At 37.0% G+C, this 13,356-nt stretch overlaps 2 protein-coding genes across 3 annotated transcripts in view; one reads left to right on the top strand and one right to left on the bottom strand.

The window, feature by feature from the left end:
• The window catches only part of LOC129720674 (beta-1-syntrophin), a 507,412-nt gene that overhangs the window by 192,764 nt on the left and 301,292 nt on the right, over positions 1 to 13,356 (bottom strand). The window lies entirely within an intron of this gene.
• The window catches only part of LOC129720538 (mucin-2-like), a 242,799-nt gene continuing 242,247 nt past the window's right edge, over positions 12,805 to 13,356 (top strand). The window contains exon 1 of the mRNA XM_055672017.1: positions 12,805 to 12,898. The gene's annotated coding sequence lies outside the window, so the exon portion shown is untranslated. The remainder of the gene's footprint in view (positions 12,899 to 13,356) is intronic.

Below are 13,356 nucleotides of genomic sequence, written 5' to 3'. Positions count from 1 at the left end.
CTAGCAAAATGAATTGTTATGCAAACTCTAAGATTGGAGAGTTGAAGTTTGACATGTATGGTTCCAAAATTTTAATCAAAAGTCCAAAATTTTCAACTTTCATTATTCAATTCTAATTCAGAATCGAAACATTATAAAATTGTTCAAACTCGCTGCTGGAAGTATGAAAACCTCTTATAGAAATTAGTGTTCATGAATTGAAATTTTACATCAAAAACTTAAAATCATTATACATTATACATACTTATATACATTTTTTTTTTAAATTTGGTAATATGGCTTTTAAAACTCTAAATGAGGAATTCCAAATCGTAGACTTGAAATTGTAATCGAAATCTGAGACTCAAGGCCTTGTTGGAAGGCAGATTTCGACCAATCTCTGAGCTGCTTTGCCTGGCACGGCCGATAGCAAATTAATTTGATTAACCGGGCATGCCTTAAGATTCTGCTTTTGGTTTTAAGAGCCAGTACGCGAAGACCGCAACTAGGTCTTGTTTCGAAGTTCTCCGATCGGACTGAAACTTCCAGGGTTTGTTTATCTATATAATAGAACAATGTTTTGCATAATGTCAGATTTTTCAAAAAGGAGTAAGTGAGGTTAAAAAGCACGTCAAAAATTGATGTCCAAAAATAGCTAAAAACGTAAAATTGTTATAACATTGTGAAAACTGAATCGTTTTTCATGAAAATTGGCATGTTTATTCTACTCTATAAAGGGAACAAAATGAGGGATATTGGAAGTTGCTATCGAGAATACATGATGAGATATTCGCATTTTTCTAAAAAAATAAGGTGATTTTCACAGCAGTTTTTCTCTTGCCAACAAATCTAGGATTGAAATCCAAATAATAAGTTTTGTAGTGCAACTGAAGAGCTTTCATTAGATATATTTTAAAAATGCGCCGTTATGAAGATGCCTGAGAAAATCTATTTTTTCTATAACATGTCATTGACCATCATTTCTAACCCATTGTGCGAGAAGCGAAACTCCGTTTTGTGTCGTTGTTTTTTATGCACTAATGCAATAGATTGCAGAAATTGAGGTTTTTGGTAAAGGGGTTAGTGGGGTAAACCGGCTCTTCAAAATCTTGTATTCAGAAAATGCTCAATCCGTAATATCGGCTTATTTCCGAAGTTACACGATGAAATGAGAGTTTAGTTCTGGAGCTAACATAAATAGAATGAATGCCAACAAAGCCTTGCGATACTGTTTGTTGAACTTTTTTTTATTATGTCCTTTGAATAATTTAATAACCATATGTTCGAATCTAGTATAAAGCCAAATAAACTCTATATTTCATTATCTTTATTTTAATTCTGAATTATCATCACTAACCACTCATCGAACATATTAGTAATTGCACTCAATGTATTTTCAAAGAATGCATTTTTTCCTGTGGCTCTGGTATCAGCAAAAAAACCTTATGAAAATCAATGTTTGAGAATTGATTGATGCATTATTAGTAACCAATATTCCTGACGTTTTCATACATTCATCAATGCTTTATCTTTACTAACTTGTATTAGCTCAAGCTTGAAAAAAGCAAAGCCTTACTGCTACATTCCGATCCGGAACTCGACCTTCTGTTTATGATATACAGATTGTGTGTATTGGCTCAAGCTTATTTTGCCTATATAACGTAGAGAAGTGGGCGAATAACGATTTTATTTGTTCTACCGATAATACATAATACATTTCTGGTTTGAATTGCCTTGTTCCTGTAGAAGGGTGTGCTTTTGACCTCATTCCTTTATGAGCATCTTCCGGTGAAGCTTTTTTCCTTATGGTAATTTAATTTTTAAAGGGCTTATTAAAAAAAAGCTCAGCAAAGAGTATCGCGTGGCTTTGTTGACATTCGTTCATTCTCTTGTTGGCTTCAAAAATAACCTCTCATTCCATCGTGTAACTTCGAATGTTAGCCGAGAGTAATTGTTTTACGATTTGAGCAGTTTCTGAATTTAAGATTTTGAAGAGCCTGTTTACCCCAGTAACCCCTTTTCCAAAAACCTCCAAATTTTTCAAACTATTGCATTAGTCCATAAACAAACATAACCTGAAAACTATAGCTCAATGGAAGAACAACGACGCAGAACGGAGTTTCGCTTCTCTCACAATGGGTTGGAAATGATGGTCAATGACATGTTATAGAAAAATCGGATTTTCTCAGGCATCTTTTTAACGGCGCATTTTTCAAATGTATCCAATGAAAGCTCTTGAGTTGCACTACGAAACGTATTACTTGGATTTTAATCCTAGATCTGTTGGCAAGAGGAAAACTGCTGTGAAAATCACCTTATTTTTTTTAGAAAAATGCGAATATCTCATCATGTATTCTCGATAGCAACTTCCAATAACTTTCATTTCGTTCCCTTTATAGAGTAGAATAAACATGCCAATTTTCATGAAAAACGATAAAGTTTTCACAAAGTTATAACAATTTTAAATTTTTAGCAATTTTTGGACATCAATTTTTGACGTGCTTTTTTACCCCACTTACCCCTTTTGTAAAAATCTGACGTTATGCAAAACATTGTTCTATTATATGCATAAACAAACCCTGAAAGTTTCAGTCCGATCGGAGAACCTCGATACAACCTCCCTTGTAAATGTAGTTGCGGTTCTCGCGAACTGGCTCTTAACAAATATCATTCAAAATGTTTCCGTTCGACACGGACAGAATTTTATCTCCCAGCCGCACAGGTGCAATACGCAACACGCAACAGCGTAATAAACTGTTGCGTGGCTTAGAGTGCTTAGAGAACATCAGAAAGAGAAAATTAGCTCGTGATTGGTCTTTTCGATTGATTTTTCTTCTTTGAATGTATATTCGGTGTTATTCTCATTCATGTTTAGCTGGAAACTTAAAGTACGACAGTAGAAAAACCTTTCTAACGTCGGGATGGTCGCTTAACATGTAAGAGGCAGGAAGATCGATGTCCCGCGTTTCCAACCAATATTTTTTTTGTCGAGTAAACTTATATGATAAAATTATATCATAGGTGTTTTTATCATATTGCTACTGTTGGAAAATTTATCAACTGTGGTCAAAGCCCGTTACAGATACGCAATAGTGTGATGTTCACCACAATTTGAAAATACTGTGCATAAACCGCTGTTAGTACAAAACTAAAACGATTTCAATATATTCTGCTTCTAAATTCTGAATTCATTTCTTAAAATAAATACACTTCATTCAAAATGTTGGTACGCTTGAACAAAGATGGTTGGGTTGACTTTACAGCAGCATTTGAAACTCCATTGTCATGTCTGCCACCAGTCAACCGTCTGCACGAACGGAACTTTGTTGCCCCCTAGTCGCACATCTGCAAAATGCAACACGCAACAGCGTAAAAAATATGGCTAAGAGTGCGCTGCATCTTCTGCTAACTGCTTTCATCCGTCTTGAGAGAAATTTCGTTGTCCTCCATCTAAGCCGCACGATCACTGTTACCACATTTTTGTCTGTGTTCAGAAGCTCAGAAAATCGTGTCACCCTGGCCAAATCGTCTAATATCTGTATGAAAACCTGTACATTGCTAAACATTGAAGCATTTAAACATTCAAGCATTTTGAGAAGTCTCAAAACAACAACAATGTTTTTTGAATGCTTTCGATTAAATGATTCTTGTGTTACAAGTAATATATAAATATATATTGATGCGAAACCACGAACGAGCTCAACAAATTCCATTTATAAAAAAAAGTTTGATCGTAGGTCACAGATAAAAGCCAAGAAATATGTATGAATGTCTATCATCTCCAAAAATTTTGTAATCTGTGTATATAAAATAAGTATACAATCTGTATATATCAAGGTAAATCTGCATATGCAATCTGTATACAGGGTGTTCAATAAGTTTGAATACACTTTAAAATTGTGTTAAAAACTGAAAATACTAGATATTCTTTCCTGAATCAATCTCTCTAAGGAGTACTTTCACGATATATTAGCTTGGAGCACACCCCGTTATTAAAAAAAAACGCACGCGGCACCCACCTAGGCCATCGGGATCTCGTTCCTAGATTTCGGAAATAAGCTTTATAAATTGGTTCGTAGCACTCACTTTTTGTTCGCTCTTTTTGACCTGGTAGTTAAGGTTCGGGGAGCTGGCAGGCCACAAAGTCTTATCGAGAAAATCAATCAAAATCTCCCGACACCACACTCAATTCGCACATTAGTGTTACACATGAAAAAAGACTCTTTGCGTCTTGCGAAACTGGGAAAATGACGTAACTTGAAAAAAAGGTGGGGTTCCCTACATTGGGCTTTGAAATAAACATCGCAAACAAAAGACGAACTGATTTTTATTTCATTTTGTCACGGGTTCGCAATCGAACAAAAAGCAAAGCAAAGCCTTGGTGCTTCATTCCGATTCGGAACTCGACTTCGCAGCCAACTGTTTAGTGTATAGGATAATTGCGGGACTAGCGCTACGATCCTACTGACACTAACAGTCTGCTCCCGAGCCGAGACTCGAACCTACGACGACTGGCTTGTTAGGCCAGCATCGTACCTTGGGACCAGCTGGGAGAGCTATCGAACAGATATTCTTATTATTGAACCAGAAGTTTGGGAAAAACTTCACCCTATCGATTACGACACTAGTGTTCAAGGTCTGTTTAGCGAATGGGACAACACTTGTATTCAAAACGGAGCACGGAACGATCAAAGTGATGATGAGAAGGAGCCTCCTTGAAAGTCTCTTTGACATTGAACGGCCTGATTCTATTAAGATTCAAGCTCATAACCATCCGCTTGTCAAAGCGGACTCTGTAACTTTGAGGCTACGTTGCTCCCCCAAAAACTTGAAATTTGAAATCCAAAAAATTTGAAATTCCACAATTTCATACTCAGAATGTGTAAAATTTTCCAAGTCTAATGGTTTTAAATTCAAAACTCTAGTTACAAATTCAAAAACCTCTGTTCTGAAACCTTACAATCCATCCGAACCGGAAGACAAAATTTCCAAATAATGAATTTAAAATTAATAGTTAGATTCTGAAAGCAGATATAATAAGTTTGTAAACCCAAGGCAGACTTGTTGTTCTGCACAAAATGTGGAAATATATGTTTCTGCTGCCCGCAAAAAAATTGATAGGGTAAATGTACCCTTAGTGAAGGTAGTACCAATAGTGGAGGTAGTGCGATATAGAGAGTTTTTTCTTTTATTTTGAGTAAGACTGGCAAGAAAAGTATAATGCAACATGTTTGTATGGGTTTTATGTAATGTTTAAGGGAAAAATTCCCTTTTTACAGTGAAACACTAAAAAGAAAAAACGTTTTTCCAAATCACTAGCTGAATACCGCTTGATTTTTAGTGTTTTCTTAAGCTGCATTCGATTTTATTTAAGGGATATTTATTAAGTTAAAACAAAGTCTCATATAATTTTTAGTACTTATTGTGTAGAAAAGTCATCAATTTAAAGATTCATTAGCACTTAAATCGTTTTTGTTTGATTTAACCCCGTTTTTTTCAACTGCGCCATTATTGGTACACAGAAACACCGTTGCTCCCATAGTGGAGGCATTCGAATGTTTACAAGTGTCAAACGAAACCAAATCGTTTACAGTTCAGATTTTTGAATATTCAGCGCATATACAGTGTTTGTGCAGCGAACAGGTTTTGAGCTATATCGTTACATCATCGCTGCAGGACAATGCCCTTCCTATTCACTACTTCTAAGCTACGAATAAAAACAACATTTCAAAGGACATTTCATTGACACTTGCACTGGAACAAAGGCCATTAAGCAGTCTATTCCACCAAGTTCATTCAACCGCATGGAAGAAGGTGAAAAAAGAGCCGAGAACTTTCTGCGACGCTATTAAACCGATATAAATACGGCACATTTGCGCAAGTTAGTTTTCATTCTGTTTTCAACCGTTTTCGAGTGTACATCCTCAGTTACAAAAGATTAAAAAAGTGTTTCAAAGTGAAAAATAAGTCAATGAACTCAGTGATGTTTCATTAATTTAAAATAATTTGCTTGGGTCCGCCAGAAGTGCGCATTGGACCTCAGCTCACCAGTGTGTCCATTCGCGCCTTGCCGTGTGTGCGATTGTCGCATCTTTTGCTTGCTTCGTCCTCCGCTTTGTGCCGTGTTACACTCCGAACGCAAAACGATCAGCGACGATCCTATCACCCGCTGCATGGAGTTGGTCCTCTCTAAGAAAAAGTCACTGTACGCAGCATGCAAAGCTGCGTCGGTATCCGTTCGTTACCGACTTAGTGGCAAGTGGACCAGAAAAGCCCGGAAAGGGCCACCTACTGTTCTAACAGGAGAAGAAGAACAGAAACTCGTGCAATATTTGAAAACGATGGAGAAGAAAGGATTTCCGGTTGTTAAGGAATTACTTCTGCATAAAGTGAAGACATTCTTCGGAACGAATTCTCGACCCAATCCGTTCACGAACAATGTCCCAGGTTTGTATTCATTATAATAAAAATCAGTCAAAAAATTGTTAACATCTTATCGATTATAGGTCGAAAATGGCTGGAAAGATTCCTTCGCCGGCATCGTGAAATCACTTTCCGCACGCCAGAAACTGTGCAAGTTCTAGAGAAATTCGTGGATGGTTCACGAACGTAACATCATATCTCGAGGAAAACAACCTTATGTCAGCCGCATCGGATGCAACCGGCGATGAAACGTCATTCTACATACACCCACAAACGAAAGCCGTGCTAGATAGCCGTGGCAATAAGAATGTGTATGAATGCGAGCATGCAGACGGGCACAAAAACATAACAGTAATGTTTACCTCCGGAGCAGACGGATCAGTTGTACCTCCAGGAGTTGTTCTTCCTATGCAGCGTCTATCTGTGGAAGTATTGCAGAAGTTCCCTGGAGAGTGGGGTATTGGCAAAAGTGCAAAGGGGTGGATTGATACCGCCAACTTTATGCTATACATCGGGAACGTTTTCAACGTAAGAATAAAAGGGAAGAACTTCGAAAAAAGAAACAGAAAAAAGCTGAACTACGAAAAAAGGAGAGAGAGGAGAAAAAACGTAAGAAGCTAATGGAAAATAATTGAGAAAAAAAGCAAAAGATCGAGTTACTCAAGGCACTGAAGCTAAAACGTCAAAGATAATTCTCGTCTGATGAATTTTTTCAGGTTATTTTTTTGTTATATCAATTTAACTGACTTTTAATATAAGCTATCTTTTGAATACATTGACTTTGTATTCAATGCATTTGAAGCGCACCATGGTTACTGGTTAATAAATCCCTTATTTTCATTAAATGTTGTTAATTTTCAATTGCATAGAAAATGAGCGAAAATGAAAATGAATCCAGTCAACTCGATTTTCTAGTTTGAATCATATCTAAACTCAACCTATTATAATATTACCAAAATTTTACAGATTCTCCTTAGTTTCATTCACAATTCTAAATAAAATGTTCAGCAGAGTTATAGACAGTGGACTGAAGATTATATAGAAAATGACGGACTTTTTTTTTATTCTCGCTTATTTTCCGTCGGTCTAGTTCCGTCACTGTTGTGGCCAATCACCGACGCCCAGGGAGGCGACTCCACACCCAGGACCCTAACTCACGACCCGTTTATTAACGGATTGGCGCCAACGGCCTTACTTCCTCATGCAATGGAAGGCGTGATCCCAGAGATTTTTCGCCTCAGAAAATCTTCCGGTGTCGGCTAGGATTGAATCTAGACCAGTTGGGTTGGTTGTAAGTGGATCACGCCACCTCACAACCATCGAAACCTATGTCGGCGGTGGGATTCGAACCCAGGCGTCGAGCGTGGTTGGCGGAGACGTTACCAACCACACTAGGCCCCCGCTCTAAAATGACGGACTTATGTCCCATTTTTGTGTAATAAAATATTCACATTGATTTCCATATTTATTTTAAACTCATCGTTATTTGTTTTCTATACTTGTGACTGTTCAACAAACTTCAAAATGTACAATCTTCATCCATTTCATTTATAGAAATTTCAAGTTTTTAAAACTACCTCCACTATAGGTACATGGTACCACCATTATAGGAACAGTACCTTCACTAAAGGTACAAAAGCTATGATAACAATTGTTGATTTTTTCAAATTCATTAGCTTTAAAAATGCACAACGAGTTATTTATCAGCAAAACAATAAATTATAGACAATTAATCAATATGTTCATATGTTCATATATCCAAAGTTAACTAAGTCTCAATTGGATTCGTTAAAATTTCTCAGAAGTAGCTACTATTTGCGCCACTATTGATACATTTACCCTATACTTGCTGCTCACGCCACAGCTGAGCGAAGTAAAAGTAGTGAATCACTCTCGTGAGAATACAAGAAGCACCGTAAACAGGGGTGACTTTGATCACTCTACCTCTTTCTTGAACTTGTGATGAAAAGCGCTCATAGAGCTTGGGATTTGTCGTAATCTTCACTGATTGTGTTTAGATATGTCTAAATCGCTGCTATTCATGCATTTCCTGCTATTTAAAGGGTGTTTTCTATGGTAAAATATTATTTGAAAATAAAGTGGATTTCTAGTGGTTTTTATTGCATACAAAAAATCGGTTAAAGTAGATACAAGGCAACAAGCTACGATAAGTAAGCCTTTTTAATTTTAATTCCAGATTAGTGGCGCTTCTAGACCCCTTTTACTCTCCGTGGACAATCGTTCATATTATATTCTAAAATTTTGTATGAATTTTGGATATTCGCCAACATAAACTGTTCCCTTGGAATGTGAATCAAAGTCATCCCGGAATGATGATTGATGTGAAAATTTTGGGGCATCTGGATCTTGCTTAATGCATGCCAGTACTCATTTGCAAAATATCGAATCAAATCAATTTTTTATTTAATATATTCTTAAAATATTTAAGATATATTCAAAATAGTAATCGCTGCTCTTTTCAAGCAAGTGCGTCGCTTTGTTCGCCAGTGCGAGAGCCGCTGTTTTCGCAGTGGAAGATATTCTCCTACACGCTGGTGATTCTCCAAGGAAATATGACGAGCCCGGTCGAAAGCCAACATCAGAAAAGCGGATTCTGTTATCCAGCATACAGAAGTTTGAAATAACAAAAAACCAGAGTCTGCATTAAAAATGAGGTACAAAACTTCATATCTCCATTTTAAAAATGTAAATTATTATGAGTCATTCAAAATTACAGATCTGAAATCAGTATTCTCATAATGAACTTCAAAATCTAGAATCGAACTATCAATGCTTAGTTTCAAGCTCAAAATCAATGCTAAAATATGAATGTTGAATTTCAGTGTTACAATATACTCAAAATTGTTGAGAGAAAATTTAGTATTCTGGAACAGGGTTGATATTTGTTGACACTCTTGAGCGAAAGTAAAAAAAGCATCCATAAACGTTATTTTTTGCAATCCTTTCAGAGTTCTCCCTTACCGCTTTTTGCATGGAAGTGAACTGTCAAAACACCTCATTATATTTCATGCGATGGAAGCAAGACAACAAAATCAGTTTATCAGTTAACGAAGATTGTCAAAACATCGGCCAGTGTCAGTGAAAAAGTGTTTCGGTGAGGTTCATTTTGGTTGAGTGGACTGTTTGTTTTTGTTTTTCGCTTTGAAGTGAAGATCATTTGGTTGGATTTGTCGTCAAATTTTATTCCGTAACCGTGAACGATGCGCGCGATCTATTTCATCTGAGTATAACAGCACGTTACTAGGACGAAAATCTAGTGTATCTGAAAGAGTGCTGCGATCATTGGAAGTGAAAATTGAAAATGATTGGCTGTAATTTACGAATAATTTTGCTGGGGAAAATTACTTATATCAGCACTGTTCTGGAGTATAAATTTATATTAGGATCAAATTTTCAGATAACAAAGGATCATATAATTCGGATTCAAAACGCGCAAATTAGAGTTTTCAAATTGGAAACCTAAGACCGAATTTTTGGAGGAAGCTCGTAGCCACAAGGTCGCAGAGTCTGCATCGGTAAGCAAATGGTCATGAATTCGAGTCTTAGTAGAACCATACCGTTCGGTGTAAGAGGGCTTTCTCCTATCCATCCACTTTAACCCCTCCCCATCCTCACGCTGAAATTCCCGAAAAAAAGTCAGACCCTACACACAGTTGAATAAGGCGGGAGTTGACAGAAGTAACTAATGAGGCTCGGTAAAGGAGAGCAGTAGAGCTTGCCACGGCAACACCTTCCGTAACAGTCGTTAGAGATGCAGAGATAAACTCAGTCTCTGGCAACAACGATTGTAACACTTCCTTCCCTAACCGACCGTCAGGACGTAACCATTATCGATCTCATAAAAGTGGATGCTACTAAATTTTTGTACATGGAAGATAGTAAAATATATCCCAAATTAGGCATCTTAAGAAGATTCTTTGTGCAGCTTCACTAGCTTAGATCCATTACGAGAGAAAACTGTATATTTATTAAAAAAATTAATCCAAATTGTAGATTTGAAATCTTCGATCTAAAATTCAAAATCCGGAATCAAATTTTTCGTCCTTGAACTCGTATGCTCAATTTGAAATCACATGTCAAAATCTAAATCTGACTCTCAAAGTCAAAACCCTAGAATTTCGAGTGGGTGTTCCATAAATTCTATAAGTTCATTAGCCAAAATACGCAATTTGAAACTCAGAATCCTAGAAACCTGCAATCATCATCAGTATCAAATAAATTCAATTTGCAAGTTTGGAATTCAGAATCACTCTTCGTAAAATCATTCTGATTTGTGAATCCTTTCATCTCATATTGGAAGGTCTAATATTCGAGGTTTCAGACCTCCCTTCCTATCTTCCAATAAGTAAAGTAACGTAAAAAAAGTACCGGCAATACGATAGATAGATTTTGCGCTGGAAGCTGATTAAGGTACATTCGGAAATGCTCAACATCATTTAGTTGCGTAGGCACCAGTCCTTGAAAGAATCAAGTGACGTTTGAAGTCTACAACAATCATCATGGTTCTCAATAATTTGGAATGCTTTAGTATTAGCTGCGTACAATAATCGTGTGTCAGGTGGTACAACTATAGTAACATCGTTATTATATATATAAAAAAGCAGCGGCCCAAAAATACTGCCCTGAGGAACACCAGAGTTGTTGTTAACCCAGGCGGATTGCGACGTTCCCAATTCAACAGCGATCTGTCGGTTGAGTAGTTATTTTTATCAATCTAGTTGAAGTTACGAGCTTGTCGCATTTAATACAAAGTAATTCATGATCAACGCGATAAAAAGCAGCTTTTAGGTAGTGTTGTCAATCTCGCTCGTAAGCAGCATGCAACACCTCAGGTGAGGTTCTCGTTGCATACCTCTATCACGCACTGGAGAATTCTCCATTTAAGCTATTTCTCGTTCTTTTTCGCTTTATTTCTTGCTCGCATTCGTTCCCGAGATCATATGCACACACTCTCGTCTACTCTCCTCGTGTGTACTCGTGTGTGCCTACTCCTCTACACGCGACCAGCCGAAGACAATTGTTTCAAGATGCTTTGCGATGGTTGCAGAGGGACAAAAAATAATAGGGCTGGTTTTGCTGAGTAGTACAAAAGAGTTTTTGGGTGTCGGTACGCGCTTGGTGCTATTCAGGGGAATGCACGAAGAATACAAAGAATCCCGAAGGCGTGTGTGCAAAAGAATTGAGAAGCGTAGCGTTCTCTAACAGAAAGGAGGAAAAAGGTTTTGCTTCTCGCTCACTTTGCAATACTGCTTTTAGGTCCGTATAGACAACATTAATCTGAGGACCACGATCCATACCGCACAAGCAGAGTGATATAAATTCCAGCAAGTTAGTAGAAACGGATTGACCAGGATAGAACCTGTGCTGAACATCAGATGATTATGGACATTTGTTTCAAAAAAAATTAAGCAAGCACACAAAAATGGGATTCTACGATAATGTTCTACATTTAGTTAATCGCCTTTCTTAAATACCGAGAACAATAGAGATTCGTTCCTTCTTCGATGAAACTGTTGACATTAAAGGAAGAGGTTCAAAATAGCGGCTAGCGGTGACTTTAAAGCTGCAGAGCTTTTTTTTTCAGAAATACGCAGAAATGCCACCGAGTCTGGAAAAGAAAGTTTGTTCCATGCCGCAAATGGCTTCCGTAATTGCTTTATTTGAAATTGTGTTTTGTGAGTTAGTTACGTAACGGACCCAAGTATCTCCCTCCATAAAAATTCACGTGACAAGAAAACAACGAATTTCATAATTCGGAAATAACTGTGCAGGCGAATAACACACAGCTGTTGCAGTACATTAGAATTACAGTACCGGACACAACAATTAAAGCACTAAAAACCAATGCAAAATTTTCAAATTAGCTTTTAACCGCCAATTCAAACAAAACACATGCGACACCCAGCGGCGAGCACTTGCACTAGTATGACAACAAATTTTATACAGCAGAAGTAAACAGTGCTAGCAAGACACACTGATTCCTGCGAAAAGTCGAAAGAAAGTAGCAACAAAATATAGAATCAGTTATTTGTTTTGACTGTTTTTAAGAAAAACTAACTGTTCCACGGTTAGACTTCATTTGATACAGATCTTAGCAAGTGTTTATCATGGTAACAACAAAGGTTTTATTTCGTAAATTTTAGTCTTAACATCGAAATATGGTAAAACAAAGCAAAAGTCAGAGAATGCTGAATTCCGGGAACATTTGTTTCAATGCACAAAGTGCATCGAAAAGAAACAAGTATCGGTTGAACGACTCCGGACAGCCAAGATTGGTGCTCAAATCAAACGAATTTCTAACAGATCCATTCAAGTTTGCAAAGAAAATCAGAAACGAGTTCAACTTGTCTGTGAGTTTCCGAAAGATCTAAAGACGTCTTGTGGAGGGTATGCTGGTATGCGATCTCTGTCAGCACTTGTCAAAAGCTGGTCGATTCTATACCTAACAAGGAGCGGCAAGTCATCCGAAACAAAGGTAATACGACAAAATATTAGCACAGAATACCGTGCTGGATCGAAATCCGTACACCTAAGCACATGACAATCTTCGACTGTCAATAGAAAATCAAGAAATCACATATTACTTTAAACTGACATGTTTACTTATAGGTCTACTTATATTTTACCACTGTTTTCAAGCAAAATGATTAAAATCACTCCGAAACTCGAAAAAATTATGTCTAAATAGAACATGTTTTGAATCGAAATCCGTACACAGTTTTTTGTCTGAATCAAAACCCGTACACTTTTGAATCGAAATCCGCACACACGCGATATAGACTGGATCAAAGTCCATACAGCAATGATTTAAAATCCGTATAGATATAGAAGTACAAAAATGTACATCTTTTATTTATAATTTATCTACAAATCTAAGAAAATATATATTTTGAGGATTAATTGGATCCAAAAGTTTCACACGGTATTCTGTTT

Source organism: Wyeomyia smithii, chromosome 2 (assembly GCF_029784165.1).
Source record: "Wyeomyia smithii strain HCP4-BCI-WySm-NY-G18 chromosome 2, ASM2978416v1, whole genome shotgun sequence".
NCBI classification, from domain to species: domain Eukaryota; kingdom Metazoa; phylum Arthropoda; class Insecta; order Diptera; family Culicidae; genus Wyeomyia; species Wyeomyia smithii.
Note: the sequence above shows the minus strand (reverse complement) of the source record. Positions and strands in the feature narration are given on the sequence as shown.